This window comes from Halichoerus grypus, chromosome 7 (genome assembly GCF_964656455.1).
Source record: "Halichoerus grypus chromosome 7, mHalGry1.hap1.1, whole genome shotgun sequence".
NCBI lineage: Eukaryota > Metazoa > Chordata > Mammalia > Carnivora > Phocidae > Halichoerus > Halichoerus grypus.
Window position 1 is genome coordinate 107106021 of NC_135718.1, and position 22896 is coordinate 107128916.

Consider the following 22896-nt stretch of genomic DNA (forward strand, 5'->3'; position numbering starts at 1 on the left):
AAAAAGATCAGAGTCTACCCCATAGGTTTTAACAAATATAAAAGGAGATAATAAGCATTTAATATGTTAGCTATTAATACATTTTCAACACATTCATTTATTCAACAAATGTTTGTTGGTTGCTTCTAATGTGCCAGGCACTGGTTTAGGCACTGAGGATACAAAAGTGACCAAAACAGATGAAGTCCCTTGCGCCCATGAAGTTTACACTCTAGATGAAGAGACAGAAAATGAATAAATGCACAATACAATGTCAGGTGAGAACCATGAAGAAATATAAAACAGAATAATAAACCAGAGGATGACAAGGGCCAGGGGGATTAATAATGTGGGAGAAGAAATAGAGCAGGGAAGGCCTCCCTGAGGAGGTGTCATTTGAATACGGACATCTGGGAGGAGAAAAAGACAGACATGCTAATATCTGAGAGGAGAGTGTTCCTCTTAGCACTCTCTCAGAGCAGAGAGACGGGCTGAGGTGCAGGAATGCGCCATCCGTGTTTAAAGAACATCAAGGAGGCCAGAACAGTTGGAACGCAGGGACAGAGAAGAAGAGAGATAGAGGCTGTTCACTCATAGAGAGGCAAGTGGAAACATGATGAGAACCAAGTGACATGGTCTGGTGGTTAATTTTATGTGTCAAGTTGGAGGGTGTTTTTGGATGAAATTAACATCTAAATTAGTGAATGCTGAGTAAGCAGACTGCCCTCCATAATGTGGGTGGATCTCATCCAATCAGTTGAAAGCCTGAATAGAACAAAAAGACCAGCATCCACAAGCAAGAGGGACTTCTCCAGCAGCCTGCCTTCAGACTTCTATTATCTCTCCTGGGTCTCTGGGCTACAGGCCTTCAGCCTGGTACTGCACCATCAACTCTCTTTGGTCTCCAGCCCGCTGGTCCACACTGCAGATTCTGGACTTGCCAGCCTCTATAATCATGTGAGAATCTCCTTCTATACACAGACACATCCTATTGGTTGTTTCTCTGGAGAATCCTAATATACACGGGAAGCACTGATGGTTGTGAGCAAAGAGTTACACAATTTAATTCGTCTTTCATGTCTAGCTTCCACATGGAAGATACACTGTAGTGAAGCAGACATGGAGGCAAGGAGAACAGGTCAAACAGAGCTCAGTAATAATGATGAGAAATGACATTGGTCTGCACTGGAGTGGTAGAAGTGGATGTGGTGGGAAGTAATCGAACTTGGGATATATTTTGAAGGTAGTGCTGACAAGATTTGCTGATGGAATAATTATTATAATCATTGCAGAAATAAATTATGACAGAATGTGGTAAGAGCCATAATTAAGGGACACATAAGGTCATGTAGGATCAAAGATTAAGGAGAAATCAGTTCCTCCAGGAAGGTGAGGGTTCCTCGTCAGAAGAGCACTGAGATATATTAAAGTGACCTTTGGGTTGAGCTTTGAAGAGCAAGTCCCATGTAGAAGGTGGGGCAAAAGGACATTCCAGGCTGACAGAGAGATATACCCTGAAGCAGGTGGGCAAGAACACACAGGGCACATCCAGAGAAGATCCAAGGAGCTTCGTGAGACCTAAGCAGAGGTCCTACAGGGGAAATGCCTGGAAAGGAGTTTGAAAGGAAGATTGGGAAGGTAGACAGGGGTGTCAGCAGGCATTTTATCCTATTCTAATCAGATGATGGTGCATGAGAAGATGCATTTGAAGAGGTTGGTAATGGACTTCTGGGGCCTCCCAGGCCGATAGAAGAAACTGAAAGACATCTCCAACCCCAGCTGAAAGTGGCTGGTGACCCTGAGCAGCTCACACTGCCTAGGTCCCAGAAGCAAGACCAGTACTTTCAGAGTCAAGTCCATGGGTGCAGACTTATATTCGTCATCTAATGCCAAAGAAAAAGTTGTTTCGTTCTAAGATGAGAAAAGCAGTGGGCTATTCATTCCTACAGCTTAAATTTGCCCTCCGCGCCTGCTAAACACATTTTTTACAATCTGGCAGCAATCTTTACCTATTAAGCATCTCTGACCACAGAGAAGTGATAGTGATTTATTTTATTTTTATGGCCAGAGGTATTTATTCCTATTTGCACCCATGCTTCTTTATCCCAGCTTTAAAAATATCTATGGTGGTGGTAGATCCTGGAGCTGATGATTCATAACCGGGGACATTTGGAGGAAGGGACACTGAAGGTGAACAGATGTTCATCATGACTTCTTCCTGGAGACAGAGCGAGCACGCTCTGGTCTGGCTAGACAAAGTGGAAAAGGACTCAAAATCAGTGCAAAAAGAAGGGTCCATGGATTCTAACCAGTTACCTCATTCCTCTAGATCCACTATATGCCACTTGCTGTGCTCAGAGCTGAAGGTGCAGAGATGGAGGCAGGCAGGGCCTTTGGCCACAGAGCTTACAGTGGGAGTCAGATGTGCCAATAAAGCAAACCATTATGACAGAAGATGGGCACTGCCTTAATGGATGTGCGAACACTGTTAAGGGCAATGGGAACCCCAAAGAAAGAGCACTAGATCATCCCAGGGAGGTGAAGAATGGGCTCACTGGGAGGTGACCTGCAGCTGAGATATGAGGAAAGCAGTCACGAGACAGATAGGGGAAGGGCATTCTGCACAGAGGCAACCGTGGTGGAGCAAAGGATGCTTCAAATATAGTCTAACAAGAAAATTACAGCAGTCTCTCTGCTCAGTAAAACTTTACCAAGGACAAAAGTTCAGCTGCTCATTTCACACTAGCTACTTTGAAAAGACGTTAGGACATTGGTTTTGTACAGCAATACATGGTAAACACTTTGTCCAGTTTTAAGCAAAATGTCTCCATAATTGTCTTAAATTCTGCCAGTGCTGGGTCTGGGGCCATCCCTCCTTCCACGATGCTCTCTCTGGGATCAGAAATGACTTCAGCGGCACCAGCAAAGTGGGGCAGGTCTAGGGAAGCCAATGGCTACTCCAGTGATAGAGAAAACCACAGGCAGGAGAGAAGGTAAAAGAGAAGGGATGAAAAGAAGCAGAACAGGGGAAAGACAAATAGGGAGGAAGACGGGCCAAGAAAAGAAAGGATGAGCTTCGTTTGAGAGCTGGGAAAAGTCCTCACCAACTGCCACACAGGTTACTACCCAGGCACAGGACCTAAATCTGCCGTGGTGTGGCTCACTCATAGTGTCCAGGGGTCCTCAAGCTTGAGACAAGGGGCGGGAGCTAAGAGCTGGCCAGAGGAAGGTGTCCGCTGCTGCCCCAAGGGACCTCCAGCCTGAAAGCTTCCCAACTTATCTTACAAATATCTTAGACCTAAAAAAAAAAAAAACAAAAAACAAAAGGAGGTGGCTCCAAATACAAAAAGATAATGTAAAACTGAAATTAAGTGTTTAATTGAATGTCTACAAGATGTAATACTATGTCAACTCCATTAATTGTTCAATTTAGTATTCATCAAAAAAGTCATTATATTAGAAAATCATTTAAGATTTCTCATCCCATGAGAACTCTTGAATATGGATGTAATTTCTAAAAATCACCCATCGTAAATAATTTTAAAACCATAATTAGAAAATAATTTTAAATTTAATAGCAAAAAAGAAAGATAAATTTACTGGGGTCTATGGAAGCATTTCAGATCCTATCACATACCTGGGATGTTTAAGAGGATCTGGGCTGAGGCTTCATGGGTAAGAGGGCCCAGGGCCTACAAAATCCTCGGAAGAGCCCTGGCTATCCTACAGGGTCCCTTTTGATCCTTTTCTGGGACTTCCTACCAGCGTCTTTCACCAAGACAACAAAAACTATCGGGAACCACTTTTGAGTGACTCAGAATATCCTCTGGTAATAAATAATGCTCACTTGGAGCTATGTTTGATTCCACTGTCAGCGTAGGCTCAGATTCTTAGAATGTTTTCTGAAACTCCCAATAAGTAACAGAATGCCTTTCTAAGACATCATTTTTCCTGAGGGTAGGATTTACTTGACAAGTAAATAACTTGATGAATGCCTATCACAGTGCTTAGCACATAGTTAGTGCTTAATAAATATTTATCTAATGGGCAAAAGCTCCTATGATGCTTTATAAATCTCCACCTCCAATGCAGCAGGTGTCTATTGCACTGCAGTTTTTGGTGTGTTTTTCTCTTCTTTGGGGCATGAGTGTCCCCTCTGCACAAGAGGATGGGCACTATGCTTCATTCACACCTGGAGAGCTAGCATCTAACACGGTGCATCCTAGGTGCCCAAAAAGTAGTTGTTGAGTGAATGAGAGGTTAAAGGATAGAGAGATAATATGTCTAAAAGACTAACGCAAGGTTTTCTCTTAATGGGTCAGCTTGTGCTAATTCCAGTTCTAATAATAATTCCACCTGCCAGTTTTTGAATGGTTAGTGCACCACTGCACGCCGCACGCTTCTCAGTGAAGCCCCGCGCGTGTATGAAGAAGGCAGTAGTAAGATAAGGCAACTGAGATTTGGGGACATGAAGTGAGTCGCCCATGGCCATACACCTGAACTGGTAATACTGACATCCTCCAAAAAACAAAAAACAAAACAGGCTTTTACTCTGTTCTGTACTATTGTCCTGCTTGCTTTTTCCCAGACACTCAAGATCTCACGGACATGAAGTGGGTCAGAATTCCTGCCCAGAGCAAACACACACGGAACAGCTCCCCAAGTCAACTGTCCTGATTTCCCAGGCCCAGATTCTGACCATACCCTTCAGGAAGGGGCCACTGCCCACTAACCATGCAGTGAGCACAGACAGGAGTAGAAAGCAAGGCAGAAACAAGAGTCAGGGCAGTGACCCTCTGAGCCCCTCCAGAATGAGGGCCACACACCTTGCAGGAGAGGGCACTGGCCCGGGACCAGGAAGCTGGGGCTCTGGGCTCCACCTCGAAGTGGCTGTGTGACCTCAGCCAAGCCTCCTAGCTTTCCAGGATTAGCATGGCCTCCTCCGTGCTAACGTCTTCTCTGTCTACAGGCCCAATCTCACCTCCACTTTTTTGCATCCCAGGGGACGTGCCTCTTCTCAACCTGGCTGTCATGTCATGTCTTACTGCAGAGGATGAATTACCTCAGGAACTGCAGGCTTACCCAGTGCACCTGCCAAAACGGCTGTTATTCTTCCAGCCATCTGAAAGCCCAGCTCACGGCTTGCCTCAGTTAAGAGTGAGCAGGTTGGGTTCCTTCGCAGGTTAATTACACATTGAGTGGAGAGCACTTCCTTTCATCAGTTCTAAATTTGCTCCCTTTTAATTTTGTCAAGTGCGGCCTCTTTCTCCTATTAGGGGAAAGGGCAAGAAGGAGCCTGCAACTGGCTTGCTGCTCCCATTCATTACACTCGCCACCTCAGAAAGTGCTCACCCCTTTCCTCCGCTCCTTTCAGAACGAAATGTGTTATCTCTCTTGGTGTGGAAGTCGCCCTGTCCCCCATATCCATCTGTTCTGCCCTTCTGGGGACCTTTTCTATTTCTGCTGTGTCCTATCCGAGATGAGGTGAGCTGCAAAGTGAAGCTGGTAGTCAAGGTGAAGAGAGAGTGCAAATTTACCTGATGGAATAACAATTCTTCCCCAATTGTGCTCCGGTTCTTTCTTAATGCCGACTAATGTCTCGCTCACCTTTTGACTTACTCTTTCCCTTTAAAAATGAAATCCAATAGCATATTCAAGAAAACTAGTAGATCCTTTTTACCCAAAAGGGTGCCAGTAATTTAAGAGTCAAACTCGGAAGTTTAAATTTCTCTCTCCAGCGGTACCGGGGACCTTTGCTACTTTGTTATTTGTCAATACATAATGTCATCTTCCCAAGAAAGAGAGAAGTTTGTTCCTTGAAGTAAAATAGCATTGTACTCTCAGGCCCAGGGATCCCAGGCCCAGAAGGTGACTGTGCACTGGGCACAGATTCCCTATATTTGGGTCTGGATGTGGCATTCAAGGCCATCTAGCAGCACCACTCCCCCCCATTAGGGCTACCAAGCCCAAGAAGTTTAGTGGGTTGTCCCAAGTATGCCATTCTCTGTTTGACTACTTAACAAATACTTCTTGAGCACTCACTATAAGCAGACACCGTCATAGGCATTGAAAACACAGAGATGAATAAAACAGATCTAATCATAACAGCTACCAGTTTCTGAGAACTTGCCAGGCATTCTATAAATCACTTCATATGGTATCTCACGTCATCCTACCCACAACTATGAGGAGAACACGGCTATTCTCATGCTCATTTTTCATGTCAGGACACTGAGGCTTAGAAAGGTTGTAAGCTTTGTCCTAGGTAAGACAGAAAGCTGTGGAGCCAGGAGCCAAACCAAGAAGGTGTGACATCAGATTGTGGCCCTGCCTCGGCAGGCTCAGCCTGCTATCTGGGAGCCCCCTGCAGCCTACCTTTAAAGCTGGGCTGGGAGCTTTCCTCTCACTATGGGATACCGATTGTTTCTTCCAGGTCTCATCACTCCACCATGTCTCAGTGCATCAAGGGCTTTTTGGCTATACCTAAGCCCCACATTAACATCTGAGCCCTAGATTATACCCAAGCAGAGGTTTTCAGGCTTCATAAATGACACCAATAGTTCTGAGGTTCAGGGCTTTGGATTCAAAAACCGCACCTCAACCTGACTCACAATGTTATTCCCAAATCAGGTGCCAGAACCCAGAGCAGGGAGCAGCGGGACGTTCCTGAAAGAGGGTGCTCATGAGCCCTGCTCCTGGAAGGAGCTTCTGCTGGGCTGCTTGAGGCACATGAAAGAGGAACAATGCTCATTAGTGCACATCTGGGTTCTTGATGATGACGAGAATAGGTAACATCCAGTGAGCATTCACTACGGACGAGGCACTGTGTCAAGTGCTTACCCACATTACCTCATTTAAGACCCACAACTGCCCTATGAAATAAGTACTATTACCTTCTTTAACAGAAAAGGCTGAGACACAGAAAGGTTAATTAACTTGCCCAAGGTTGCACAGCCAGGCAGGACTCAAACCTGGGCTGTCTGATTCCAACAGAGGAATTTAGAGGGAAAGTCTCAATGATGCTTAAAGAAAAAGAAACTCATAGATAACCACGGAGGTTAGCTGCCCATCAACACAGGCTCCTGGCTCTCCTACACAGAACCAGCATACGGATTTTTCTCTCCTGAGCTCAGGCCAGCCATGTGACTGGAATCCAGGAGCAGAAAGAGAAGCCTCTGCCCTTCCCCAGTAGCTCTGTCTGCTTAAAGCTGTGGCTGTTTATTACTGACTTCTCCTGATCTAATGGGAGTTGAAATTTCCATTAATTAAGAATATAAATAAATAAATGGGTAGGAAAGAAAGCGAGATGGTGGCGTGGTGCCCAGAAGGCTCTGCTGAAAGCAGCCAGTTCACGCTTCATTAGCATCTTTGCTTCCTCTCCAAACCTGCTAGCGCAGCCTTTCTCCGAGACACACTCAGGGAACTCCAGTTTGGAGGGGATGCTTGGGTTTCAGCCTTCGGTGCTCCTATGCATTTCTCATTGGCCTTTCATGGTCTTTAAAGACCAGCCTGCCCCAAACCCAGGGTACCTCCTCCGCTCAGTCTCCCTCTTTCCCACAGTGCCTCCAAAAAGAAAGCGATTTCTGCAGGTCCCCCAACGGGAGCCTCAATGCAGTCACAATGCAATGTTGTGACGGTGACTCAGCTGGTCATTAACATTCTCTTGGTCAAGTTTTCCCCTCAGCTAGGTCTTTATGCCCCTCAGGTCAAATCCCTTCTCCCCAGAGTGAGCATTTTATCAGCAGGCTGCTGCTGTTGGCCAGGAGCCAGAGGTGGAAGGGGGAAATGAAGAAGGCGGGACAACGGTAGGAAGTCCACCAGCAAGCATGCCTGGTGCACCTGTCACCCTGGGCTTTTGGTCAGATACAAAGCGGAGGGGGCAAGTTCGCTGCCCTCCGCGTGCAGCTATTGCAGGGAGAGGACACAATACGACAGCCGGCAGCATTTAACAAGGACAAAACTGTGTGCTGCAGATTTCATACAACAGAGTTCGGGAGAGATGATGGGGGTGCCAGAGGTAGGAAGAAGCTCCAGGAGGTCTACATGGTAGAGGCACAGAGAGAGGGCCTGGGCCCTGACTTGCTCCACAGATGCCCTCCAGTAGAAGCACACCGTGGTCCTTTGCTACAGTGTAAATGGAGCTAATGGACAGTAGTGCCCGTTAGCACCTCCCAACAAGCAATCCCCTGGTGCTGCTACTCTCATTGAGGGCTATGCCATCCTGGAAGCCGGGGCTCACGCTCGGCCAAGAAAGGATGGTAGACATTCCATTCTGCTTCCTCATGAAAAATAGGATTAGCAGCTAAAATGGGTGAGTGGAGCTGGGATCAATGGAGAATTGCTTCCAAAGCAGAGTCAGAGAACTCAGTCACATGCCAAACGATGCAACTGGACTGCTGTCTTACACCACCCACAAAAATCAACTCAAAACAAAAAGGCAGCCTACCAAATGAGAGAAAATATTTGCAAATCATATATTTGATGAGGGGCTAATATCAAAATTATATAAAGAACTCATACAACTCAATAGCAAATAACAGTCTGACTAGAAAAGGGGCCAGAGGATCCGAAGAGACATTTTTACAAAGAAGACATACGTATTGGCCAACAGGTACATGAGAAGATGCTCAACATCACTCATCATCAGAGAAATGCAAATCAAAACCACAACGAGACATTACTTCACATCCATTAGAATGGCTGTTATCAAAGAGACAAGAAATAATCATTTTTGGTGAAGATGTGAAGAAAAGTGAACGCTTGTACACTGTTGGTTGGAATGTAAATTGATCCAGCCACTACTGGGAAACAGTGTGGAGGTTCCTTAAAAAACTAAAAATAAAACTACTATACGATCCAGTAATTCTGCTTCTGGGCATTTATCTAAAGAAAAAAACACAAATTCAAAAAGATATATGCACCCCCATGTTCACTGCAGCATTATTTACAATAGCCAAAATATGGAAACAACCTAAGTGTCCATCACAGATGAACAGATAAAGAAAATGTGGCATATATACACAATGGAATTCATCCATAAAAAAGAATGAAATCTTGCCATTTACAACAACATGTATGGACCTCGAGGGCACTATGCTAAGTGAAGTCATACAGAGAAAGACAAATATATGATCTCACTTATATATGGAATGTTAAAACAAACAAAACAAAAAAACAAGCTCAAAGATACAGAGAACAGATTGGTGGTTGCCAAAGGGTTGGGGGTGGGGTGGGAGAAATGGGTGAAGTGGGTCAAAAGGTACAAATTTCCAGTTATAAATAAATAAGTCATAGGGGTGTAATGCACAGCATGACAACTATAATTAATAATGCTGAAATGCTCGCTTGAAAGTTGCTAAGAGATTAGGTCTTAAAAGTTCTCATCTTGTAAGGGAGCGAGCTCAAATCCAAAAGTGACTTACCCACAGCCCTGCCTTGGTAACAAGGAGAGAACGGTGAACTCAAAGGGTTCAGGGGGCGCCTCGCCTGTGTGTCTTGTCCCGGAGGCCATTCGTAGCCAGCTTCAGATCCCATTCCTCATGTACGAAAACTGTTAAAAAAGGAGTAAACAATTTAGGTGATACAAACAAACGTTAACACTTGCTGAAGTGAACAGTCTCCTTTAGGAGAACTACAAAATTGGGGGTGGGAAGAAAAGAAGCTTTTATACGATAAAAAATAAAAAAGAAGGAAGAGACAAATACAATTATTATATATATATAATATATATATATATATATTATATATATATATCCGATTGGCTGGGGCAACCCAGTCAACCTTATTTGGAGTGAGAAGCCCCAGAGTTGGCTTGGCATTTGGGGATTGACTGCTAGGTAGAGTTTCTGGTCAAGCAGAGCATTTATAGGGACAAGAAAGTTATGAAATTCCCATTTGCTGAGGTGGCTCCCTGGGCAGGAGCGGCTCCATCTTGTAACAGAAATTTATTTCAACAGACCCCAAACTTGTTCTTATCCCTTCCTTCCATACTTTGCTTACCTTATTTTTTTCCTAAAAATTAAGGATAAGGCAGCAGCCGCTGGTCCCCTGGACCTGTCCGGGGCTTCCCCAGAGTTGGGACGGCACTGACCCAGGGACGCCCCTTCTTCCCGCCTCCCCCCAGCCTCTAACCTCTTCTGCAGGCGCAGCCTCCAGAACCATCTTCTCTGCGATCCTCTGCCCCCGCGAGAAGCCAGCAGAGCATCTTGAGCTTCCTCCTCGTCACCTCGGACCATGAGCTCCCAGCTTCACCCGAAGGACTCCACCGCCTGCGGGCCTCGCACCCACCTCTCTCGGGGCTTCCACTCGGCGGCGGCGAGGTGGCTCCCCAGGGCGTGGGTCACACCCCGCAGCCCCGGAGCCGCCGCAGCCCCGGGGCCGAACCGAACCAGACCCTCTGGACCTGCGGGCCCGGTGCCGCTGACTTCCGGTCGGCCACTTCCGGCACGAGCAGGTGACACCCATCAGGAAGACGCCCAGCACCTGACTCACCTCTGCAGCCTGCGCCGGCGAGTTCCCCTCCAGAGGCCCACCCTCGAGCACTGGCTAGGGGCCCCGGAGCCCAGCAGCCTCTGAGGGGTCCCGCTGCCCACCCCCACCCCCACCCCCAGCCAGGGCTTCTGCCGGAGCCTCTCCTGCCCGCACTGGGCAGCTGTCTGACCACCCTGCACCCTCTCCGGAGCGGTGGGCCAAATGGAAACAATCAAGCTTTTTTCGGGCATTAAAAAAAAAAAAGAATGTAACAGTAAGATTCCCTGCAATCGGCCTGCTTCATAGGTTAGCTCAAAAGAGCTTCACAGTGTAATTATTATAAATATTGTCCTATTTTGGGTTATTGGAGGTTAGGATTAAACTTCAGCGTCATTAGCTTAGTAATTTGGGGGGATGTTGGGTGTGAATAAGGACAGGGACACATTTTAGGGCATTAGAAAGAGCTCATCCAGCATTTCTAGCTTTCTTCCAAATTAAAGTGCAAATCATGTCTGTTTCATTTCTTCTGCCTCTCAGTCCCTGCCTAGTCCTCTCAGAGTTTCCAGAGAATAAGCTCACCCACCTTGATTGTTTAAATGAGAAAGGAGCTGCTATTCTTAGCCAGGGAGATTCACTTGTGTTGCTCTAACTACCTGCGTTTCTATCCTTTCCCCTGAGAGCGCGTCTCTTTCTCTAATGCAGTGGTTCTCGGTCCAGTTACATATTAGAATCACCTGGGGGTGCTCTTTAAAAAAATACCAACACTAGGCCCCACCTCCAGTGATTCTGACTTAATTGCTCTGCAGAATGTTTCTAATATTCAGCCAGGTTGAGGATAATTGCTGTAGTGTATGAAATAAATTTATCATCCATTCTCCTACCCTAATCAAACAATGGGCTTTTCCCCTCCTCTGATGGGGTGAGAGCCCAGTTCTACTCATGATTTGCCTAGCTTTGGATGGATTGGGATTTTTTTTATTAGTTTTAGGGATGGTTTTTAGTGAATTAGGGAATTAAGATCTTTGTCTTTCAGAGAACTGTCAGGATATTACATGAACCAACTCACCCCTCCTTTGACCAAAATGAAAGAGGGCAAAAATATTTTTACAATGAGACTCTGTGATGGGCATTAAGGAGGGCACGTGATGCGATGAGCACTGGGTGTTATATGCAACTGATAAATTGTGGAACACTACATCTGAGACTAGTGATGTACTATATGATGGCTAATTGAATTTAAATAATAATTTTTTAAAAAGACTCCGTGAGACTCCCAATTCAGTATAACACTTTGACAGATGTTAGGATCACTTAGCCCTGTATTTCTCAACTACAGGGCTGCCTCAGAATCACCTGTGCCCTGCTCAATGCCCCATTTGAATCCAGATACCAGGCCCCATCCACAGAAATTCTGATTCAGTAAATCTGAAGTAGGGATCAGGAATCTGAAGCTAAAACGGGTTCCCCAGAATATTCTGATACATAGCTAATTTGGGGAACCACTTATTTTGACAATTTCTCTCTTGCATTAATTGATGGGAATGCCTTAGTTTCTACAGTAGTGTCCTTCAACCATCCTCTTTCAAAATGGTGCCAAACTTTGAACTGTTGATGCCTCCTCCCTAGTATCCCTCTTAATGGTGTATGTAGCATGTCCTGTTTACAGTTAAAGAAAACTTGTGTTGAAGATTCGGAGAAAAAGTTTAGGGCTAGGGTTAGGATTGAATTAGGATCACAGAACTCCCTTTGGAAATAACACCAGCCAGGTATACTACAGTGAGAACACACTTGAATCAGAAATCAAGTGGAAGGGGAAAAAAAATTTGAATAAGAACTTGGTCCTCTCCCTGTTCAAAGACCATGAAAGAGTCCCTTTCCTGGGTGTTGACAGTGGTCTATCCTTTCTCCCCAACCCTGTGTGTACTCTTCAGTGCAAAGGAAATTAAATAGGAGACTTGAAAGAGAAAACTGGAGGAAAGCTAAGGTAGAAGGGAGTATAGAAAAGGAGGGAAAAGAATCGGGTAAGGAACAGTATGAGAAGCCTCCAAGTAGAGTTTGACATTGGGGGAGAAAAAACTCAGAGAGAGAGAAAATAGGGTACGCCACATGCTTCAACCCCTAGCACTCTGATTCCAAGTCTTCAGGATGTCCATGGACCACTCCCATCTCTGAACACACAAAACTCGATGCGGCACCATTTTTCCACAGAGCAGTATGCACCATACAGATATGAAACGGGGCTCCACATTTTCCACAGTACTTCTTTATCAACTTACAACATCCCTACATTGCTTCCTGCCTGCAGAAATCTTGGAAAAGTGGAGAGGAGACAGTCTGCTGGTGGAGCTACACAAATACAAGTTGAAGTTGAGATCCAGGGAGGCAGTGCTTGGGGCATAAGTCATCAAATCTCTTTGACTTTCTTTTTAAAAAATCACTGAGCACTTGTTAGGTATCCTGCATTTACCCACACATGATCTCATTTCATCCTCGGTAGGGCCCTAAGAAGCAGGACTACCATTTACATTTTACAGAGAAGGAAACTGAAGCTTCAGGAAGTAGCATGAAGCATGACTGATCCAAAGAAGTAGAGCCAAGTTCAAACCCAGATCTTCCTGTACCAAGAACGGTACTCTTTCTGCTGTCCCCTGGCTGCTTTTAGATTTAAGCTCCAGGTTTTGGTCCAATAGAACTAGAATGTCTTTTTTTTCCTATTAACTGCTACATTTGGAATATGAAAAAGCTGCTCATGTTAGGGGAATTAGTAAAATTAAGGAGACAAATGCATCAGAGGGCATCCCTTTGTTACTTTCTGGTCTTTTCCCTAAATTTTCCTCACTCTGTTAATTTCCTTACAATTGCCCCCTGCTTGTCCCCATCTTGTATTCATAACAGTTCTCCAGCAATCTTCCCATCCAGCTATGTTCAGGGTCATCTGTAAATGGAAGAATAGTTATTATAGCCATAATTTATTTATTTTATTTTATTTTTTAGCCATCATTTATTTTAGTGAGTGCTTACCATGTCAAGAAACTAAACTAAGCATTTCAAAGGCATTATCTCACTTAATGCATACAATAAACTCTTGTGACCAGTTCAATTAGTATCTCCATTTTACACATGAGAAAAATAAGGCATAGAATTCATGTAACTTACCCAAGATCTCACAGCCATTGAATGGTTACTTGAGAGATTCAGATTCACGTCAAACTACAGAGTTCACATGACTAAACCAACCTAGATGAGTCAAGAGAACTGTGAAGCTCTCAGGTCAGATCATTCAGAAAAAGCATAAAGCCCACACCAGAATTTCACAAATGGAATGAGCATGATATTAAAATTTTAAGCAATAATTTGAATCCTAAAGTTAATAGGGAACCACAAAAGACTCCAAAAAGCCAAAGTAATCTTGAGAAAGAAGAACAAAGCTAGAGACATCATGTTCCCTGCTTTCAAATTATATTACAAAGCATAATAAGAAAAACAATATGATATTGGCATAAAAACAAACACAAAGATTAATGAAACAGAATAAGGAGGCCAGAAATAAACCCATGCGTATATGGTCAATTAATTTATGACAAAGGAAACAAGAATATACAATAGGAAAAGGACAGTGCCTTCAATAAATGGTGTTGGGACAACCAGACAGAAATGCAGAAGAGTGAAACTGGACCACTGTATTACATCATACACAAAAAATAACTCAAAATGGACTAAAGACATGACCATAAGACCTGAAACCATAAAATTCCTACAAGAAAATATAAGCAGTAAGCTCCTTGACATCAGTCTTGAAAATAATGATTTTCTGAATTTGACACCAAAAGCAAAGGCTACAAAAACAAAAATAAGCAAGTGGGATTACATCAAATTAAAAAGCTTCTACACAGCAAAAGAAATTTTCAACAAAATGAAAAATCAACCTATGAGTGGGAGAAAATATTTGCAAATCATATATCTGATGAGGGGCTAATATTCAAATTATATAAGGAACTCATACAACTCAATAGCAAATAAGCAATCTGATTTTTAAAAAAAGACAGAGGATCTGAAGAGACATATTTCCAAAGAAGACCTACGTATTGGCCAACATGTACATAAGAAGATGTTCAACATCACTCATCATTGGGGATATGTAAATCAAAACCACAAGGAGATATCACCATTAGAATGGCTATTATCAAAAAGACAAGAAATAGTAATTTTTGGTGAAGATATGGAGAAAAAGAAACTCTTGTGCACTGTTGGTTGGAATGTAAATTGGTGCAGCCACTGTGGGAAACAATTCCACTTCTGGGTATTTATCTGAAGAAAATGAAAACACTAATTTGAAAATATATGCACCCCCATGTTCATTACATTATTTACAATAGCCAAAATATGGAAACAATCTAAGTGTCCATCAACAGGTAAATGGATAAAGAAATGTGGTATATACATAAAATGAAATATTATTCAGCCATAAGAAAGAAAGACATCCTGTCGTTTATGACAATATGGATGACAAATACTATATGATCTTACTTACATGTGGAAACTTAAAAAAAGAAGAAGAACTCATAGAACAGACTGGTGGTTGCCAGAGGCAGTGGGGGGAGGGGAGGGAGAAATGGATGAGGGGTTCAAAAGGTATAAACTTCCAGTTATAAAATAAGTCCTAGAGATGTAATGTATACCATTGTGACCATAGCTAATAATACTGAATTATGTATTTGAAAGTTTCTAAGAGTGTAAAACTTCTCATCACAAGAAAAAAGAATTTGTAAATATGTGTGTTGACAGATTTTAACTAGACTTATTTTGGCAACAAAAACTAAATTAAAAGCAGCTAATAAATGTAGAGAGTGGAATGAGAGATTTCTTTCTTTTTAAAAAAACAGGTTTATTTATTTTAGAGAGAGAGAGAGAGAGCACATGAGTGGGGGCAGGGACAGAGAATCTCAAGCAGACTCCCCACTGAGCACAGAGCCCAACGAGGGGCTGGATCTCACTACCCTGAGATCATGACCTGAGGAAAATCAAGAGTCGGATGCTTAACTGACTGAGCCACCCAGGCACTCCTGGAATGAGAGATTTCTAATGCTGTTCCAGAACAGATAAGAACTAAGAATTTTCCAAAATGAGTAATGCAAGAGTCACCAAGCCAAGACTGCCCTCTGACTGCTAAGCAAGAAAAATAAAGATAAATCCATATCTGACACTAGTAAGCCTGTAGAACATCAGGGAGAAAAGAGAGAAAAATACTTCAAAGCTACCAGAAGAAAAGCCAGATTGCCTACAAAGGAATGACATTTGGAATGACAGAAGACTTCTCCCAAGCAACAAAGAGGATAGATGACAATGGGGTTATGTCTTTAAAAAGCTGAGGAAAAAATGTCAGCCTAGAATTACAGATCCAGTTAAAATACTGTTCAAGAGTGGGAACAAAACAAAGGCAAGTTTTAGTCACAAAATGGCAAAAAAAATATCATCTACATCCCCTTACTAAAAGATGCACAAAAGGATGTACTTCAACAAAAAGAGAAGTGAGTACAGAAAAGAACCATGGCGGGGGAGCGGAGCAAGATGGCGGAGGAGTAGGAGACCTGGATTTCGTCTCCTCTCAGGAATTCAGCTGCATAGGGATCAAACCATTCTGAACACCTACAAACTCAACAGGAGATCGAAGAAAAGAATAGCAACAACTCTCTGAACAGAAAAGCGACCACTTTCTGGAAGGTAGGACGTGCGGAGAAGTGAATCCGAGGCGAAATTCGGGAGGATAGACGGCGGGGGAGGGGCCTCCGTCGGCCGCTTCTGGCAAGTGATAGAGCCACAGAGCACAAAATCGGAACTTTTAGAAGTCTGCTCCGCTGAGGGACGTCACTCTGGTGGCGAAGTGGGGGGTGGAACCCTCGTGGGACAGTGTGGTCTCAGGACCCTCGGGGTCACAGAAAGACCGGGGGTGCCTGAGTGCGGCAGAGCTCCCAGGTATGGGAGCAGGGAAGCCGGCTGCAGAGACGGAGCCAGGCGCGGGCTCTCAGCTCGGGGTTGCCATAAACCGTGATCCGCGGCACAGTCGGGCCACTGCTCCTCCAGCAGGGACCCAACAAGCGGCAGATACGGGGAGACTCACCTTCTTCCCCCAGGAGGAGAGGTGCGGGAGCGCACCGTGGGGATCTGCTGGGTTTGGAGACTCCACCCGGGGTCGGGTGCCAGATAGAAAGGCGCGGTCACAGGCCGGGTGAGCGCGGAGTGTGGCCGGAGACCGGGGAGACGGGAGTGACTGACTGCTTTTCTCTGGGGGCTCGCTGAGGAGCGGGATCCCGAGTTCTCCGCTCCTCCGGGGCGGAGACTGGGAGGCCGCCATTTTCACTCTCCGCCTCCAAAGCTGTACGGAAAGCTTGCAGGGAACAAAAGCTCCCAAGAGCAAACCCGAGCAGATTACTTAGCCCGGACCGGCAAGGGCGGGGCAATTCCGCCTCAGGCAAAGACATTTGGGAACCACGGCAACAGGCCCCTCCCCCAGAAGATCAGCGAGAACAGCCAGCCAAGACCAAGTTTACCCATCAATGAGAACAGCAGAACTCCAGCGCTAGGGGAATACTGCACATAGAATTCATGGCTTTTTTACCATGATTCTTTAGTCTTTCAAAGTTAATTATTTTTTTAACTGTCTTTTTTTCTTTTTTTTTTGAATTTTTCTTTTTCCCTTTTTCAACCAACATCTTATCAATCCCTTTTTAAAAAAAAAAAACATTTTTATTTTTCATTTTTAAAGTCATATTCTATCCCTTCATAGTAGTTACCCGTATTTTTGGCATATATATATAAGTTGTTCTCTCTTTAAAATCTTGAGATAGTTTCTTCTAACAGATCAAAATATACTCTAAATCTCTAGTGTATGGTTTTTTTCTACTCCCCTGCCTGATCACATTCTCTCCCTTTTTTCTTTCTTTCTTTTTTTTTTTTAATCCTCTTTCTTTTTTCAAACAACTTATCAAATCCTTTTATAAAATTTTTATAATTTCCATCTTTACAGTTATATTCCATCCCTTCATCATATCAACCCTTATTTTTGTACATATATAAGTTTTTCTTTCTTTAAAATTTTGGGAGGGACTTTCTTTTAACAGACCAAAATACACCCAAAATCTAGTGTGTGGCACTGATCTATAAACCAGCCTGATCATATTTGATCACATTCTGTTTTTGTTTTGTTTTGTTTTGTTTGTTTTTATCTTTATCTTTATCTTTTTCTTTTTTCTCTCTTTCCCTTTCTTTTCCCCCTGATTCAGGTCTTTTCTGATTTGTTTAGACTATATTTTCTGGGGACGTTGTTACCCTGCTAGCATTTTGTTCTCTCATTAATCTATTCTCCTCTGCACAAAATGACAAGACGGAAAAAATCACCTCAACAAAAAGAACAAGAGGTAGTACCGACTGCCAGGGACCTACTCAATACGGACATTAGTACGATGTCAGATCTAGAGTTCAGAATCATCACTTTAAAGATACTAGCTGGGCTTGAAAAAAGCATGGAAGTTATTAGAGAAACCCTTTCTGGAGAAATAAAAGAACTAAAATCTAACCAAGTAGAAATCAAAAAGGCTATTAATGAGATGCAATCAAATATGGGGGCACTAACTGCTAGGATAAATGAGGCAGAAGAAAGAATCAGTGAGATAGAAGACCAAATGATGGAAAATAAAGAAGCTGAGAAAAAGAGAGATAAACAACTACTGGATCATGAGGGCAGAATTCGAGAGATAAACGATACCATAAGACGAAACAACATTAGAATAATTGGGATCCCAGAAGAAGAAGAAAGAGAGAGAGGGGCAGAAGGTATAATGGAGCAAATTATGGCAGAGAAATTCCCTAATCTGGGGAAGGAAACAGGCATCAAAATCCAGGAAGCACAGAGAACCCCTCTCAAAATCAATAAGAATAGGTCAACACCCCGACATCTAATAGTAAAACTTACGAGTCTCAGAGACAAAGAGAAAATCCTGAAAGCAGCTCGGGAGAAGAGATATGTAATCTACAATGGTAGAAACATTAGATTGGCAACAGACTTATCCACAGAGACCTGGCAGGCCAGAAAGGACTGGCAGGATATATTCAGAGCACTAAATGAGAAAAATATGCAGCCAAGAATACTATATCCAGCTAGGCTGTCATTGAAAATAGAAGGAGAGATCAAAAGCTTCCAGGACAAACAAAAACTAAAGGAATTTGCAAACACGAAACCAGCCCTACAAGAAATATTGAAAGCGGTCCTCTAAGCAAAGAGAGAGCCTAAAAGCAACATAGACCAGAAAGGAACACAAACAATATACAGTAAAAGTCACTGTACAGGCAATACAATGGCACTAAATTCCTATCTTTCAATAGTTACTCTGAATGTAAATGGGCTAAATGCCCCAATCAAAAGACACAGGCTATCCGATTGGATTAAAACACAAGAACCATCGATATGCTGTCTGCAAGAGACTCATTTTAGAACCAAAGACACCCCCAGATTGAAAGTGAGGGGGTGGAAAACCATTTACCATGCTAATGGACACCAAAAGAAAGCTGGGGTGGCAATCCTTATATCAGACAAATTAGATTTTAAACCAAAGACTGTAATAAGAGATGAGGAAGGACACTACATCATACTTAAAGGGTCTATCCAACAAGAAGATCTAACAATTGTAAATATCTATGCCCCTAACATGGGAGCAGCCAATTATATAAGGCAATTAATAACAAAAGCAAAGAAACACATTGACAACAATACAATAATAGTGGGGGACTTTAACACCCCCCTCACTGAAATGGACAGATCGTCTAAGCAAAAGATCAACAAGGAAATAAAGACTTTAAATGACACACTGGACCAAATGGACTTCACAGACATATTCAGAACATTCCATCCCAAAGCAACGGAATACACATTCTTCTCTAGTGCCCATGGAACATTCTCCAGAATCGATCACATCCTAGGTCATAAATCAGGTCTTAACCGGTACCAAAAGATTGGGATCATTCCCTGCATATTTTCAGACCACAATGCTTTGAAACTAGAACTCAATCATAAGAGGAAAGTCAGAATGAACTCAAATACATGGAGGCTAAAGAGCATCCTACTGAAGAATGAATGGGTCAACCAGGAAATTAAAGAAGAATTAAAAAAATTCATGGAAACCAATGAAAATGAAAACACAACTATTCAAAATCTTTGGGATACAGCAAAGGCCGTCCTAAGAGGAAAGTATATAGCAAGACAAGCCTTTCTCAAGAAACAAGAAAGGTCTCAAGTATACAACCTAACCCTACACCTAAAGGAGCTGGAGTAAGAACAGCAAATCAAGCCAAAACCCAGCAGGAGAAGAGAAATAATAAAGATCAGAGCAGAAATCAATGAATTAGAAACCAAAAGAACAGTAGAACAGATCAACGAAACTAGGAGCTGGTTCTTTGAAAGAATTAACAAGATTGATAAGCCCCTGGCCAGACTTATCAAAAAGAAAAGAGAAATGACCCAAATCAACAAAATCATGAATGAAAGAGGAGAGATCACAACCAACACCAAAGAAATACAAACAATTCTAAGAACATATTATGAGCAACTCTATGCCAGCAAATTAGATAACCTGGAAGTAATGGATGCATTCCTAGAAATGTATCAACTACCAAAACTGAACCAGGAAGAAAGAGAAAACCTGAACAGACCTATAACCACTAAGGAAATTGAAGCAGTCATCAAAAATCTCCCAACAAACAAAAGCCCAGGGCCAGATGGCTTCCCAGGGGAATTCTACCAAACATTTCAAGAAGAATTAATACCTATCCTTCTGAAACTGTTCCAAAAAATAGAAATGGAAGGAAAACTTCCAAACTCATTTTATGAGGCCAGCATTACCTTGATCCCAAAACCAGACAAAGACCCCATCAAAAAGGAGAATTACAGACCAATATCCCTGATGAACATGGATGCAAAAATTCTCACCAAAATACTAGCCAATAGGATCCAACAGTACATTAAAAGGATTATTCACCACGACCAAGTCGGATTTATCCCTGGGCTGCAAGGTTGGTTCAACATCCACAAATCAATCAACGTGATACAATACATTAACAAAAGAAAGAACAAGAATCATATGATCCTCTCAATAGATGCAGAAAAAGCATTTGACAAAGTACAGCATCCTTTCTTGATCAAAACTCTTCAGAGTATAGGGATAGAGGGTACATACCTCAATATCATAAAAGCCATCTATGAAAAACCTACAGCGAATATCATTCTCAATGGGGAAAAACTGAGAGCTTTCCCCCTAAGGTCAGGAATGCGGCAGGGATGTCCACTATCACCACTGCTATTCAACATAGTATTGGAAGTCCTAGCCACAGCAATCAGACAACAAAAAGAAATCAAAGGCATCCAAATTGGCAAAGAAGAAGTCAAACTCTCACTCTTTGCAGATGATATGATACTTTATGTGGAAAATCCCAAAGACTCCACCCTAAAACTGCTAGAACTCATACAGGAATTCAGTCAAGTGGCAGGATATAAAATCAATGCACAGAAGTCAGTGGCATTCCTATACACCAACAACAAGTCAGAAGAAAGAGAAATTAAGGAGTCGATCCCATTTACAATTGCACCCAAAACCATAAGATACCTAGGAATAAATCTAACCAAAGAGGCAAAGGATCTGTACTCAGAAAACTATAAAATACTCATGAAAGAAATTGAGGAAGACACAAAGAAATGGAAAAACGTTCCATGCTCATGGATTGGAAGAACAAATATTGTGAAGATGTCAATGCTACCTAGAGCAATCTACACATTCAATGCAATCCCCATCAAAATACCATCCACTTTCTTCAAAGAAATGGAACAAATAATCCTAAAATTTGTATGGAACCAGAAAAGACCCCGCATAGCCAGAGGAATGTTGAAAAAGAAAAGCAAAGCTGGCGGCATCACAATTCCGGACTTCCAGCTCTACTACAAAGCTGTCATCATCAAGACGGTGTGGTACTGGCACAAAAACAGACACATGGATCAATGGAACAGAATAGAGAGCCCAGAAATGGACCCTCAACTATATGGTCAACTAATCTTTGACAAAGCAGGAAAGAATGTCCAATGGAAAAGAGACAGTCTCTTCAACATATGGTGTTGGGAAAATTGGACAGCCACATGCAGAAGAATGAAACTGGACCATTTCCTTACACCACACACAAAAATAGACTCCAAATGGTTGAAAGACCTCAATGTGAGACAGGAGTCCATCAGAATCCTAAAGGAGAACACAGGCAGCAACCTCTTCGACCTCAGCCGCAGCAACTTCTTCCTAGAAACATCGCCAAAGGCAAGGGAAGCAAGGGCAAAAATGAACTATTGGGACTTCATCAAGATAAAAAGCTTTTGCAAAGCAAAGGAAACAGTCAACAAAACCAAAAGACAACTGACAGAATGGGAGAAGATATTTGCAAATGACATATCAGATAAAGGGCTAGTATCCAAAATCTATAAAGAACTCATCAAACTCAACACCAAAAGAACAAAGAATCCAATCAAGAAATGGGCAGAAGACATGAACAGACATTTTTCCAAAGAAGACATCCAAACGGCCAACAGACACATGAAAAAGTGTTCAATATCGCTCGGCATCAGGGAAATCCAAATCAAAACCTCAATGAGATACCACCTCACACCAGTCAGAATGGCTAAAATTAACAAGTCAGGAAATGACAGATGTTGGCGGGGATGCGGACAAAGGGGAACCCTCCTACACTGTTGGTGGGAATGCAAGCTGGTGCAGCCACTCTGGAAAACAGTATGGAGGTTCCTCAAAAAGTTGAAAATAGAGCTACCATATGATCCAGCAATTGCACTCCTGGGTATTTACCCCAAAGATACAAAAGTAGGGACCCGAAAGGGTACGTGCACCCCGATGTTTATAGCAGCAATGTCCACAGTGGCCAAACTGTGGAAAGAGCCAAGATGTCCATCAACAGATGAATGGATAAAGAAGAGGTGGTATATATATACAATGGAATATTATGCAGCCATCAAAAGGAATGAGATCTTGCCATTTGCAACGACGTGGATGGAACTGGAGGGTATTATGCTGAGCGAAATAAGTCAAACAGAGAAAGACATGTATCATATGACCTCACTGATATGAAGAATTCTTAATCTCAGGAAACAAACTGAGGGTTGCTGGAGTGGGGGGTGGGGTGGGAGGGATGGGGTGACTGGGTGATGGACACTGGGGAGGGTATGTGTTCTGGTAAGCACTGTGAATTGTGCAAGACTGTTGAATCTCAGATCTGTACCTCTGAAACAAATAATGCAATATATGTTAAGAAAGAAAAAAAGAAGAAGAAGAATGTAGCAGGAGGGGAAGAATGAAGGGGGGGAAATCAGAGGGGGAGAAGAACCATGAGAGACGATGGACTCTGAAA

The 22896-nt window shown here is 42.9% G+C and overlaps 1 long non-coding RNA gene across 2 annotated transcripts in view; it reads right to left on the reverse strand.

Annotated features, from left to right (window-relative positions):
- Positions 1 to 22896, reverse strand: part of LOC118519476 (uncharacterized) — a 517670-nt gene that overhangs the window by 375906 nt on the left and 118868 nt on the right. For both annotated transcript variants that reach the window (XR_013449842.1, XR_013449843.1), the window contains one exon: positions 9402 to 9529. This is a non-coding gene — a long non-coding RNA (uncharacterized LOC118519476). The remainder of the gene's footprint in view (positions 1 to 9401; positions 9530 to 22896) is intronic.